This window comes from Onthophagus taurus, chromosome 2, assembly GCF_036711975.1.
Source record: "Onthophagus taurus isolate NC chromosome 2, IU_Otau_3.0, whole genome shotgun sequence".
In the NCBI taxonomy this organism is placed as follows: Eukaryota; Metazoa; Arthropoda; class Insecta; order Coleoptera; family Scarabaeidae; genus Onthophagus; species Onthophagus taurus.
In genome coordinates, this window is record NC_091967.1 from 2184475 (window position 1) to 2200197 (window position 15723).

Here is a 15723-nt window from a genome sequence, read left to right on the forward strand (position 1 = left end):
AGGTTCCATAAGCTGACGTTAAATCAAAAAGTTAATCAACCAAACGTGTTGTTAAGTAGTTTGTTTAATAACTCCTCCGCTTGCATCATATTCAGTTTAAGCCAGTCTCATAAAACCTTAAAATTGTGCTAATCAATGCTTAATCTTCCATTAATGGAATGTATATTCCGGGTTCGTTTCAAATCAACGTATTTGACGTATTTGTACCTGTTTAAAACCAGTTTACTTCAATTGAAATGCGTGTGAGTAGAAATTGAAATGAAGACCATACATCCTGATTAATGTGGTCCACATGTGAATAGATTCCGCTATGAAAGCTCATCTATTCGGAAATATACACGCACATAGGTGTAGACCATAGTGGCCGTTTACGTAATTGGTGGACTACGTAATTTTATCTTATCTTCAATATACACCCTCATATACGATCGTGTAAACAGTGCCTGACCACGTCGTGTACAGATACAGAATGGGCGATTGCCGCCCATGGTAAATATTTGTTAATAACGGTGTTATCTTTGCTAGGTTTAGCACGCTGTCAATTAACTTTATTTTCATACAAGATCTGCAGCCCGCACGTTGAACACGCCGTAAATCCGCGATGATTTTCACGGGCAATGCGATCGCATTAGTCGGCGTTCTTTTTTTATCCAATAATCTAATTCGGTCGATTTTTATATTTAAACCACCTCCTACACGAGATATTTCCCGTTATACATTTTTTACTATACCTTCAAAATGTTTCATATATTTTTTATGTACATATTTATATCGCACACGTCAAACTTCAAACACATATTTGGTAACATTATATAAATAGTAGAGGAGCGGTTATTAGTTTGTTGGAACTCCGGGTATATCTGTTCAACATTATGCTGGCACCGCTAATCCTGATCTCTTCTCTTGTCGACTACAGGATTCCCCCGGCCACCCGAGAGTTTCAACCCCCTGCCCTACAGGCCGTTGCAACGCAGTGGGAGTTTAAACTCGGGCTAATTCCGTCCTTAATTCCATACAAACAAGCTTAATTTCGGCGAAAGGGCCGGGGACGGTTTCCGTTCGGGGTATGTCTCTTCGTCGCCGTCGTTGCTCGGATTTCCCTATTCGCGGAATGGCCAAGTGTACGCGGCCACCACCTCGCCACTTAAATCCCACAGATTTAACGAAATTATCGCGCGCTGCACCCATTCCAAAAGGTGCCGGCGTCCCGACGCTTATCTCCAGTAGCGCCGGAATCGACAATTTATTAAAAGTAACGTCGCGTAGTTTCTGCTGAGCAAGTTAATTGTTTTTTGCGTCAAATACACTCCGAGAGATCGCGCACGAATGATAAACACTGCCTCATCTACCCTTAAACCGTTTTAAACCTCTAGCTTTTATACACATCTTTGTTACGTTGTGTTTTAAAATTGTTTGTATCAAATCATCTAAATATACAAACTAAGTTAGAGGCAATTTCAGATAGCTTTTCTTTCATTTCTATTGGAATTGGAGGGTGGTCTGGAAAGGTCAAGGGAGGTTATTGGAAAGGTTCGATTTCCGATATTTCCTTACTCGTACAGCGTTCGATGATTCGTTAAACGTGACGTGACGGCAAGAACACTCGTAGAACTGGTTTCAAGGATTTGTCAGGAACCATTTTTCCGAAGCCGCGTTCATTTTCATGAACCCATCATGTGCTTTCCTGGGTAATACTAATACTACGGAGAGTCTTTCTGCTTCTTTTTCCGTAAAAATTTCCGTTCCGCCCTTCATGGTAATGTAATGGACGGCGAACAAACCACCCCACACCCCAAAAAACCGACGGCCGGTTGTTTTGCATAAAAAGAACGCTGGCAAGTCGATCTTTTAATTCTTTCGACGTCGTTCGCCTCGCACCGGCGACCCATTAATCGTCCGCTCGAACCACCGAGCAAGAGGTTGTAGGGAATTTGTATTTAATTTCGGCAGTAATTCTCGGGGATTTTTCGTGCTACCGCTCAATTTAACCTGTCGACGACAAATACTTTCGTGAATTCACCTAAAACTATAACTAATATAAGACGTAGTATTAGAAACGTTGGGGCTTAGCCGTTTTAAAAAACGCACAACTAAATTCGAATGTTTTTAGTTGCATGCTTTCGTACTTATACTTTCGAAAATGCTTCATATCCATAAAATTATACAGGGTCATCCACGACGACCGTCCATTAGAACTTTACAGGGTTCTGGCCAAAATACAAATTTGAAAATTCAGATTTAAGTTTCATTTCTTTAAATGGCACCCCCATATTTTATTACTTAGTCGTCTTCGGTGTCTCATTTTACATCTTTTATATCCGATATATATATATACCTAACATTTATAGTTTGGGAAATAATTAGTGTTTAATGAACACAAATATCGATATTTAACCTAGTGTGTCATGAATACCTAGTGAATAACCGAATGAAGTGGAGGTTTGAAAATTTGCAGACTTGTGATGTTTGATGCCAGCTTTTTAACTAAAGTATTTTCAGGTTCCGGGTACTTGTGGTTACACCGGAAGAAGTGACAAGTTTCATATTTTAAATGAAACACGCTGAGTTTTATAACATTTTTCAATCAAAAATGTCAACTGCAACGTTACTTTTTATAATTTATAAATCATCTACTTTGACCACCGAAAAAAATTTTGTGTTGGGAATGTTGTTGTGGTTATGTATTATCAGAGGATTAGTAAGGAAAGAGTAAACAGTTTGACATTTGCTAAAGCTATGGTTTATTTCTGTTGGTGTGATGACTAGCTTACTTTTTGTAGTGATCTGTTCTCAAGAAATGCCACGTTTAGAATTTAGTAATGAAGATTATTTGAATTTGATAATAATTTATGGAGAGTGCAACCAAATAATTGCGCGTACGTGTCGGCTGCAACATACAGGGGCCTAAAATTGAACAAAAATTTCAAAAATGTAATGAAATACAGGGTGTTCCATTTGAAATATGAAAATTGTCACCTCTTCCTGAAATACCTGAAAATATTTTAGTAAAAAGCTGGCATCAAACACAGGAGTCTGCAAGCTTTCAAAAGGCCAGTTCATATGGTTATACACTAGGTCACACTAGCTATTCATGGCACACTAGGTTAAATATCGATATGATGTGTGCATTTTTCAAAAAACCCTAATTATCTCCCGAACTATAAATGTTAGGTATAGGACATATGGGATATAAAAGATGTAAAATGAGACACCGAAGACGACTAAGTAATAAAATATGAGGGGTGCCATTTAAAAAAATGAAGTTATGGTATTTCCAAATTTCGAAAAGTTAACGTGTCGTAGTAAAGTGACCAAACGATCTAGACAGCCGTACTCGGTACCAAAACATACTCCATCATGTTGCCTACGCATGTTCTGAATCCTAAATTGATATTCCAAAAATCGAGTGTTCTCTGATTTTTTTAACAAATGTCTGCTGAAGCAGATTTTTCTAGAAAAATTGCTATTTAAATCTATCTCACTTAAAATTCTTACTGCATTGACCTCAGAGTCCCGCCTGGCCATAATTTTCCCGTTCTTCACCCATACAAACTTACATCCTGCTACTCGTGCCCTGGCCTTGGTAAGATGAAGTAGTTTTTTATTTAGTGATGTTAGATGCTCATCAGGAAAATTTTTTGTCCCAAAGATGTTCCAGGGATGCAGTTATTTGAGATGATTAGAAATTTCTTCGCTACCAGTAAATCTCTCTTCTCTCGGGTTTTGAATTGGGCCACAAGCGATCGATTAGCATTTGGTAAACGATGTGCTACGTCGACATCATCTTCAGTGATATTCAGCCCTATCTGCTGTGATATGAGTGATACCAGATTTTTGCAGTTTTCGCCCGGAACTATTTTTAATCCATTTATTTCAACGTTCTTATTTCTAGAGTATTGCTGAAGGTCCGCGATCTCATCCCGCAATCCCATAATCATCTTATCCTTTTCCTCTTCCCGATCTCTTACCTCATTTAATTTTTTATTGAGATCACTTATTTCATTTTGTTGCCTCTGTATTTGGTTCAACAAGACGTCGTACTTTTCACTCATGAAATTCATAGACTCCACAACTCCATCCATCTTCGTTCTAAGTTCATTCAGTGATGAGAGTTTCTCTTAGATAGAGGTGAACATATCTTCAATCTTTCTGTGTTCAGATAGTATATCAGAATTTGATTTGGTACGGCCCTTGGTCGCACCCGAACAATTAAAACAGCGCCAATCATGTTTATTCCTTTTTAACTTTTTGTAAGCTAATTCAGTTATTGAGCATTCAAAGTGGAAATCTCCTGCACATTCCGTACAAGACGCGGAATCTCCACTCCGAATCAGGTCCCCACAATGGCCGCATTTAGACATTCCTCTCTCTCTCTCTCCAAACACAGCACTGTCCAGCCAAAACCAGATTTTCCAAAAATAACCCGATAGAGTATTACAATAATGCACCAACTAATAAAGTCTTGATTAACCAGTACCAAACAACCACGAATTGTTGTCTTTGCAACTGCAACTATTGCCGCAGGCAACCACACACAATTATTTCACAAATTGCCGCCTCTCAGAGTGATTCAACCACCGAAAAAATGGATTTGTTCGCAGAACACTTTATATGTGCGTGTGACTGTAATTCGTCGATAATCGTCTGTATAAAAATATATAGTGTGTTCCATTTAAAAAAATAAAGTAGGTGGCGACTTCCGGTATAACCAAAGTGCTAGAAATCTGAAAATATTTTAGTCGAAGAGAACGCAATTAATAATACTTAAATCTGAATTTTCAAATTTTTGTATTGGCCAGAACCCTGTAAAGTTCTAATGGACGGTCGTCGTGGATGACCCTGTATAAAATTGAACGCTACTTGTAATGTATTTGAGCTTCTTCAATTAGATATTAGTAATAATTTAACTGGCAATAGACCCATTAGTTTCAATTGTAAGCACCATCAGCATTGTACGCAAGCTCGAATGGGGTAATTAACGTCAAAGAGCGATGAGTTATAGACGTTGACCTTCCGCTTACTGGTGATTTAAGTGACTGTTGTTTTTTCTACGTATTTGGTTTTGAGTAAAATTTCGATTTTATAGATAAATTTTTGTTGTTTCGCGATAACGTACGTTTTATTCGATAAGAGATAATTTTATTGATTTTTCAATTCCCCCTCTTTACTTGGAACACCAAAACCACTCTAACGGCATTCGGAGGCGGCAATAATCGGCGCTCACTCTCTGAGAAACGACGTTAACCAATTTTGCGCGGCGTCTCCAATTTGCTACATCGCATCGCATCGGTGGCGTCGCTTTTGCCAACGGACGCGGCACGTCCGTCGGTCATCGATCGGGAGGCTAAAGTGCCGCTGCTGTGCCTCCGTCCAATCGGCAGGCACGTATCGGCTTCAACGTGCGTTTCGGCACGAATAAACAGACAAATATATCATCCGGTATTAATTGGCGGGATGAGGGGATTTGGGATGGCGGGTATCCTGACGCCACTGGAACCGTCCTTCGACGCGATATCAAATTATAACCGGGCCCCGTCAATAGCCCCCCGCGTTCTCGACCCACGTAATTGATCGTATAATGTTGCAACGTTGCACGCCGCGCCACCAAACAGCCGCCCCTCGATATGCGACGCGTCGCGACGCCTCTGACCGTCCGTTCGCGCGACACGTGTGTGTTATACCCTCGACGTATATGTACGTACGACGCGATGGGACCATATAATTGATTGGGACTCAACGTTAATTGTCCTAATCGAAATCGGTTATTACGTTGCTACAATTAGGAATTACAATTATTTATATACAGGGTAATTCATTAGCTCTATGACAAACTTTGGCAGATGAAAGGTGATGCGATTCTAAGGAAAAAATGTTATATGAATATGGGTCCGATTCATTTTGGTTAAAGAGTTACAAGCCTTTGAAAATTTTACACAGTTTAATAGGCAAATGAAAATGTAACATAAAAAATAAGTTTAAAAATTACAAAATTGTTCGAAATGTCCGCCTTCAGCTTGAGTGCACGCCTCATCACACGACGTATGATATTTGGATCATTCCGTATGCTATTAGCTGCATCTTGAATTCTGTCCAGTAGTTGCTGATGGGTAGTAATTTCTACATGGTACACAAGCTGCTTCATGTGTCCCCAGAAATAATAATCCAGCGGATTTAGATCTGGGGATCGTGGTGACCAGACTACTGGACCTCCATTGCCAATCCATTTGTTTGGAAAATGTTCATGTAACCAAGCGATGACTTCTCTTCCTCGATGTGGTGGTGCACCATCGTGCTGATACCACATATTTTGAACGATGTTAAGTGGAACGTCGTCAATAAAATCGAAAAGGTTATGTCCCAAGAAATTTCTGTACATATTTGCATTTAAGCGTTCATTTATCACCCATACAGGTAGCAAAGAATTGTTAAAAATGCCACCCCAAACGTTTACACTAAACCGTTGTTGAAATCTTCCTGGTCTAATTGCATGTGGATTTTGCAAGGACCACACATGTTCGTTATGATAATTATTTATGCCGTCCCTAGTGAAACACGCTTCATCAGACCACAGAACTTGGGAAATGAAGTTATTATTTTGAGCATGTTGCTGAATAATCCAGTGGCAAAATGCTAAGCGTTGTTCAGTATCTCCAGGATGTAATACTTGAATATTTTGGCGATAAAACGGATGTAACATTTCTCGATTCAATACACGCCATACAAAACTTTGGGATATTTGTAACATGCTCGCTATACGCCGAGTACTAATTGAAGGGTCGTCAAGTACTAAATCAATAACACGTTCTTGATTTTGTACATTCACATCATGGGGAGGAACGGAATGTAGTGGAGCGGGGTTACCTGTTTCTCTCAGTCTGCGAAATGATGCACTAAACACTGTATGGGCAGGTTGATGTCTATTTGGAAACCTACGAAGGTATTCTCTTGCTGCTTGCCGAGCGTTTCCGTTACAAAGCCCGTATACAAAAATAATATCTGCATATTCTTCAGTCGTAAATACATGCATTTTCGTTTTCGATCAAAACTCTGACAATTATAAACTTTGAAACACACAGAATAGAGTAAATTGAAATGTTTGACATAAAGAACTCAGTTTTGTTATCACAGCCAACTCTGTATTTGTGTTTCATAATTATTGTTGCAAATCTTTACTTCGTCGATGTGAAGCGTGCATTCAAGCTGAAGGCGGACATTTCGAACAATTTTTGTAATTTTTAAACTTATTTTTTATGTTACATTGTCATTTGCCTATCAAACTGTGTAAAATTTTCAAAAGCTTGTAACTCTTTAACCAAAATGAATCGGACCCATATTCATATAACATTTTTTCCTTAGAATCGCATCACCTTTCATCTGCCAAAGTTTGTCATAGAGCTAATGAATCACCCTGTATATACAGATGTCCCAACTGCTTGTCATTGGTTGTATCAGAGTATCTTATACAGAATTTCAAGAATGTAACTACTATTTTACCATATTCAATTGCAAAAAAGTCGAAAATTTTAAATGGAACACCCCAGATTTGATTATCTTGATTACATGTCTCTATACCTATCTGTTGCAGCTATTGAGATAGAGCAGAATGAATCAAAATCATGCAAAGAACGGCAGATTTTATTTATTTTTTCTATTAGTAGGCCATGAAATATATGCATTTGACAGCTTTCAAGTGATGCCACTATAATTGTTTGTAATTTCACAGGTGGTAAGCGTTGACTTGATCCAAATTAAAAAAAAACAAACAATGACAAATTAAACGAATTTTTAAATGCCATATTTTTATTAATAGTCTAGTTGTTTATTGGTTAATGCTTAATTGTGAATTACACAAAAGCCGAATTTGTGGCCATTTTGTTCAAAGAGTATATCGTGAAAGATACCCAAATGCCCGACTTCCGAGTAGGCGATGTGTCGATAATAAACTGATATTGGAGATATTGGAAGTGTGGAGAACATTCCTTCACGCTATAATTGACATTACAAAAGAATACTTCACGCTATAATTGCCATTACTAATTGCCAAAGAAAACTTCATGGTATAATTAATGTTTGTAAACAAAACTAACCTTACCTCACATTCCTTCACGCTATAATTGACATTACAAAAGAAAACTTCACGCTATAATTGCCATTACTAATTGCCAAAGAATACTTCATGGTATAATTAATGTTTGTAAACAAAACTAACCTTACCGAACATTCCTTCACGCTATAATTGACATTACAAAAGAAAACTTCACGCTATAATTGCCATTACAAATTGCCAAAGAATACTTCATGGTATAATTAATGTTTGTAAACAAAACTAACCTTACCTAACATTCAGCGTCTGAAGACACAGGGCTAAACCCGAAACTTAAAAATATACAACTTAGCGCTGAATAACAATTAAAACTAGAACTAACACTTGCACTAGAACTATACTCTGTTTTTAAACCAGGAGGAGTAAACGCGAAAGTCAGATTTACACTAGGAAAAATCACCAGAAAATATCACTAGATATTTTGGCGGTAAATTTAAATTAATAATTATTATTATTTATTTATTTACTTATTATTGTGAAATTTGTTGTGAACGACTATTAGGGTCACGATCCATACCTTGTTCTAAAAAGAACAGATTTCACTCAATTAAATTGAAGACGCAAAAGGGTTGAAACAAAATTTACAACAATGACACGAAACTGTCGAATTATCAATAACCTAACCTTCAAATTCAAAATCAAAATTCAAAATTGCCTGGGTGTGAACCTTCCTCGCATTCAACCAATCACGTGCAAGATCAATCTGGTGACAAATTTAAAATACTCCTCCTGGTTTAAAAACAGAGTATAGTGAAAAATACGGACAAATCAAAACAAATATGGCTAATTGAATAAAATATTTTAAATGTAAATTTATGTAATAACACACTATGTAAGTAATAAATATTATTTATTTGTAAGTGAACAAATCCTCATTCAAATAAATGGCCTCCTAATTCGGCACACAAAGCCGAATAAAAACCAAATTCTTTATAAGAATTACAAATTTCCGCCAGTGGTAGAGATTCTATCGCATTAATTATTCTTAGTTTTAATAGTTCTGCATCATCGTGTAATGGTTCACTGTAAACAATTTGTTTCAATCGTCCCCAAAAATAAAAATCCATAATTGTAAGATCAGGACCACGTGCTGGCCATCAAATAGGACCATTTCGTTCAATCCATTTTTGACGAAATTGTAAATTTAACCATTTGGCACAATGTGTGAATGGTAAGCTGGGCAACTGTCTTGCTGAAAGTACATTGACCGTATAAAATTTAAGGGTAATTGGATTTACATCGCTCCAATAACGACAATGCTGGGAAGAAACAATATCATTTGTTGAAAAGCTATCTGAAAAGCAGCGTCTTCCTCATTTAGTCTCTTTATGGATAATACAGAACCCGTTTCCAAATTTTTTTTCATCAGTTTGCGAGCCCCACATGAGATATTCTTGTGTCCTGATATTTTTGCTGTAAATTTTGTATAACTACACGAAAACATGATTCACTAGTACCATAGCACAGTACTAAATAAATTCTCTCTTTCACGGTTAACATCGCATGAAGAGACTTCATCTCACCAACATAAGTTGTAAGTTTTATGGTTTCTATGGTTACATATCATAAATTGAACTTCAATTTCAATTTTCAATTTAGAAAAAAGTCCAATTTTACATAAAAATTTTAATAATTAGTTAACTTTTACAGTTAGAGTATAAAATTCATGCGATTTAGTAGTTTGGACATATCCGACGCATTATTTATGCTGCGATAAGTTTGAAAAATCAGTAACAAAAATTTTCTTCCTCTTTGTAACTCGATCCGGGGACATACTGTATATTAAGTCGTGGTCGTTTACGATCAAAGCGTTATATTTGGTTTGATACTATTTACTCTAATAGTAACCTCGGTTTCATTAGAGTAACATTAGAGAATAACATTAAAGTATATAGTATCTAATATTATACTAATTAGTAAAATGATATGGTACTTTCCATCCTAATCTGAGGTCGCTTGCAGCCGAGGCTCTACAATTGGAGATTTTGCTTCTCGTCACAAAACATTTCTAGTACATTTCTCCACTTTGTAAAAAATTCACCAGATCTAGTTACTTTTCCGATACCAACCTAATTTTTCACCACAGCCATAGGTTGGTACCCTTCCCTATCCTTTTACATTGGATTGATGACGTCACGGTGGTGCAACTTCCTATCTAGAATCGGCGTTTCTATACTACTTGTATTAAACATTGTTTCTCCTTTTGTATCTGCCTCTAAATTTCTAGAAAACAATAGTTCTTGACATTTTTTCTCGTCTTTAATAAACCTCACGTATGACAAAACAATGCTACATAATTCAGCAATTAACAAAGAAATTTTGTAACCTCTAAGTACGTCATCGTCTTGTTTAAAAACCGCTGAAAAGTGTTGAGGCAGTTTTTACGTACTTCTTTTTCAGCTCTTGAAAATAGGCCATATTTTAGTCTTTTTTTATCAGAATGCATTTTGTTCAAATGATCTTGTACTCTAGAAGGCATCATCGCAGCTATTAGAAAAAGACAAATGAGTCTTCGTATTCTTAAACGGCTTCAAAACCTCCAATTTTCTCTGCGTCCTTTACCGCCCCCCTCTAGTACCTAAAAGGGGGTGTTATCGTCCACTTTGAGAAAGACTGATCTAGATAGACTTACAATCGTTATCTGTTAGTGATCTGAAAGAAATACTATAAGCATGTATTTTAACGATATAGCATGATAGAATGCGTGATCTTAACAATAAATAAAACGTTGACATTTCCATTCGCTTAATTTAGATGTTCGTTGCTGATTTAAATGTCACGTCGGTGAAAAAGAATGCGAACTGTTCAATTGTTCCATTCCAAAGCTCTATTATTGTAGCTCTTTGGCAATCGATCAAGTACCAGAAATAGTAAAGAATCCCCTTAGGTATTTTACTTGCAAATATAGTAACCGGAATTTTACTATTGCAATAAAGTAAACTTTTATTTAAGCATAAACACGAATAAACAGGCTTATTTGTCCAAAATTTAACATGAAAATATTTATTTATATTGATTCAATACGACTAGGTAGGATCTACGGCATAAATAATAGATGTATTTTTATATTAGTGTAATTGTAACGATGCGGAAGGGGTTTGTGCGGCTTTCGTTATTGATTCAGTTCGGGCGTATATTTGTTCGATAAATTACAATTTTTCAATGACAAACCACCGCAAACATTAACAAAACGTTTTCAATTATCAGGTAATTGTATTTACAGTTCCGGTTATAACGGAGGCGAGCAGTATTGGTACCTCTAAATTGAACCACGGTTTCAAAAAAAATATATATAATTTTAACTGTTAGATTTTTTTTTTAAACTCGTAGTGGCTGCTTGAGGTAAAACACAAAAAGTAAATTTGATTGATTTGAACTGTCACAAAGTTATGTGACCTGATTAAAGGCAACGATCGGTGCTCGGTTCGACATTTTTTATCGTTCGCTCTGTAAACCCAATGAATTGGTGACAATGTAATGCCATTACGCCGAGCTGCATATGAAAATCGTAATAAAGTCAATCAAAACGCGACGGACGAACCATGTTGTTGAAATGACCTGTGCCTCTTGTATTGATTCCAAAAGTAATTGGCTGCAAATTTATAATTGCTGTTGGATACTGTCTATTGACAAAATTTGAAAACTTAAAATAGTTTTTTTATAAGTCGGTGTTGCGGAGTACTACAAAATTAACTACCGATGCTATGGTGATATCATTTAAATTGGAAACTCTAAAATTCTGAAACCATGAGGAACAGCTCGTATTGTCACCGTTATAAAACAAAACTCAACAATACTCTGGGGTTGAAAGATGTATGGGTTCTAAAGTCAACTTATAGAAAGCTTAAGTAATTCTTCTTACAAGAAGACAATAAAAGGTGACTGAATAAGAAATAGCTACACTTGACACATGTTTGAAAAATTAAATTATAGGTAGGTACATATCACGCGTGTCGTTTTAGCTTTTGTAGCGAATCCAAGCTATTTCGAGGGATTTATATCGTATTCGATTTGGGCTTGATGCTCCCGTTTTCAACTCTCCGAATCTAGCGAGCAAATTGAATACAAATTTTGATTTTAATAAAACACTTGTTGCGCAAGGAAGCTAAATTAAACAAAATATTGGTTATCTATGATGTAAGGTGTGAGAAGTAAATAAAATGTTGTTTATCTTTCGATACTAGATGAAACTGATATGAATCGTTATTCGAGATATCAGTGTTATTAGGTATTAAAAGCAATTCTACTTTTGAATTTGTTACTCAACAAGATTACATGGTAACGTCAATAGTTTTTCTGTCATTTTCAATTTATATACAGTGTGTCCCAGGATAGATGTTACAAGAGGTATAATGACTTAAAAATTTTTGAATTTTATTTTAAGGCTGAGGAATTAAGCCCTGCTTGGTTTGGAGAGAATTTTAAGTATATTTTCATATTTGGGAAATCAACTCGGCCTTGATGGTGAAGCGAAAACTATTTTTAGTTCAGGTAAAGTAAGCTTTTTGTTCCTGATACGGCAAAATATCATTAAGAAAGAGGAATAAAGAATTGATATTGCTGATAGAAAGACAAGCAACACTTCCAACACGATGGATGCTCTGCACGTTCTACAGCACGTGTAGCTGGTTAAATGTGTGAATGTTTAAATTTAATATTTCGAGAAAAGATTATATCTAGAAATGTATCATGAACAAAAAGGTTACGTTACCTCAACTAAAAATAGTTTTCGCTTTACAAATATACTTAAAATTCTCTCCACACCAAGCAGGGCTTAATTCCTCAGCCTTAAAATAAAATACAAAAATGTTTAAGTCATTATATCTCTTGTAACATCTATCCTGGGACACACTGTATATTGCGTTCAATTGTTAAACATACGTGTTAGCATCTTTTTTCTGGAGATCAATAATTAAAGATATAAATGTTAGAAAAAAATTAAACTTTGTTTGCTTTCGATATTTAATGAATAATTAAATTTTTCTTTTAAATTTGATGTTTTTGATGTTACGTTACCGTTATAGTTATATTTTTTATATAATATATAAAACAGCATATACCGGGAATTTCATATAATCTAGTGCATGTCTAGTGCAAAACTAGAACTAACACTAGACCTAGAACTAGAAAGTATCGGAGCTCTCTTAAGATCTCTGGTAGGTAGTGCTAGTTAGCATAAAATATCGCTATGTTGCATGTTTTTAATGAACTAAAACTAGAACTAACACTAGACCTAGAACTAGAAAGTATCGGATTTAGCCCGAATATTTCTAGTTCTAGGTCTAGTGCTAGTTCTAGTTTTACACTAGCACTATCACTAGATCTAACACAAAAACTAGAATCATTCGGGTTTAGCCGTCTTGAGAGACGTGCGGCTACACCCGAATGTTTCTAGATCTAGTGTTAGTTCTAATTCTACACTAGCACTATCACTAAAACTAATACAAGACCTAGAACTAGAATCATTCAGGTTTAGCTGTCTTGAGAGACGTGCGGCTAAATCCGAATGTTTCTAGTTCTAAATCTAGTGTTAGTTCTAGTTTTAGTGCAATAAAAAGTTTTATGTTAACTAGCACTACCTACCACTGTCACTAGAACTAACACTATATCTAGAACTAGAAACATTCGGGTTTAACCGTTTTAAGAGACGCACGGTTAAACGGAATGTTTCTAGTTCTAAGTGTAGTGTTAGTTCTAGTGCCAGTATTAATCTAAATTTATTCAGCGCTAGATTATTGTATATTTTTCTTGACCTATAACGGACACTGCGTTCCCCTTATTGATCATCTATATCGAGGTTTTACTTTAATATCAAATTATATTGACATGTTGCATTTTATGTGGGGCAAATTAAGTAGGTACGCCCTAGTTTCTATGCAAATATATTTTTGTATATTACATCTTAAGCAAAATTAACTGTATAATCAATGGAATTAAGCGAATTTCTTATTTAAAAAATATTTTTGGTTGTATCTCATTGTCAGTTAGGATTTAACCCTTTGTGTCCCAAGAAGTCAAACATTTTGAAACTTTGTGACAGAATCAGACAGAATTAAAACGCTATCAAAATACACTCAGTAAAAGTCTTTAGAATAAAATTTTAGCAAAATATGCAATCCCCCTATTTTCGCATAGTCTAAGTGTCAAAAAAGATGCTAATTCAAAAATTCCTGGAAACCGTGTTTATTGAAATTAAGAAATAAAACTTATTTTAAATTGAAGCTTGAAGCTTTCTGTTTAAATCGATGTATAACAATCGATGGGTTGAATTAAAAAAATATTGAGAAAAAGAGTATTGAGTTAAAACTAACATTTTCGAATAACATAAAAGTGTCAAAAAAGATGCTAATTTAAAAATTCCTGGAAGCCGTATTTATTGAAATTGAGGAATGAAACTTATTTTAAATTAAAACTCAAAGCTTTCTTTTTAAAATGATGTATAATAATTGTTGGGTTGGATTGAAAAAATATTGACAAAAAACATGTTGAAACAAAACTTACATTTTCGTATAACCTAAGAGTGCCAAAAAAGATGCAAATTTAAAAATTTCTGGAAGCCGTATTTATTGAAATTTAGGAATGAGACTTATTCTATATTAAAGCTCAAAGCTTTCTCTTTAATGTATAATAATTGTTGGGTTGGATTGGAAAAATATAGAGAAAAAAAATTTTGAAACAAAACTTACATTTTCGAATAACCTAAAAATGTTAAAAAGATGGTAATTTAAAAATTCCTGTAAGCCGTATTTATTGAAATTAAGCAATGAAACTTATTTTAAAATAAAGCTCAAAGCTTTCTCTTGAAAATGATGTATAATAATTGTTGGGTTGGATTGGAAAAATATTGAGAAAAAAAATGTTGAAATAAAACTTACATTTTCGTGTAACCTAAAAGTGTCAAAAAAGATGCTAATTCAAAAATTCCTGGAAACCGTGTTTATTGAAATTAAGAAATAAAACTTATTTTAAATTGAAGCTTGAAGCTTTCTGTTTAAATCGATGTATAACAATCGATGGGTTGAATTAAAAAAATATTGAGAAAAAGAGTATTGAGTTAAAACTAACATTTTCGTATAACCTAAAAGTGTCAAAAAAGATGCTAATTTAAAAATTCCTGGAAGCCGTATTTATAGAACGTAAGGCATGAGACTTATTCTAAATTAAAGCTCAATGCTTTCTCTTTAAAATGATGTATAATAATTGTTGGGTTGGATTGGAAAAATATAGAGAAAAACAAAGTTGAAATAAAACTTACATTTTCGTATAACCTAAGAGTATCAAAAAAGATGCTATTTTAAAAAATAAATTCCTGGAAGCTCTATTTATTGAAGTTAAGGAATGAAACTTATTTTAAATTAAAGCTCAAAGTTTTCTCTTGAAAATGATGTATAATAATTGTTGGGTTGGATTGGAAAAATATTAAGAAAAAAAATGTTGAGACACACTTACATTTAAAAGAGTCAAAAAAGATGCTAATTTAAAAATTCTTAGAAACCATGTTTATTGAAATTAAGGAATGAGACTTATTTTAAATTTAAGCTCAATGTTTTCTTTTTAAAATGATCTGTGATAATCACACTTAATAACCATTTATCAAAGAAATACCTTCTTGAACAACA

General features: G+C 34.8%; 1 protein-coding gene across 18 annotated transcripts in view; it reads left to right on the plus strand.

The window, feature by feature from the left end:
- The window catches only part of LOC111417928 (CUGBP Elav-like family member 1), a 207176-nt gene that overhangs the window by 105665 nt on the left and 85788 nt on the right, over positions 1 to 15723 (plus strand). The window lies entirely within an intron of this gene.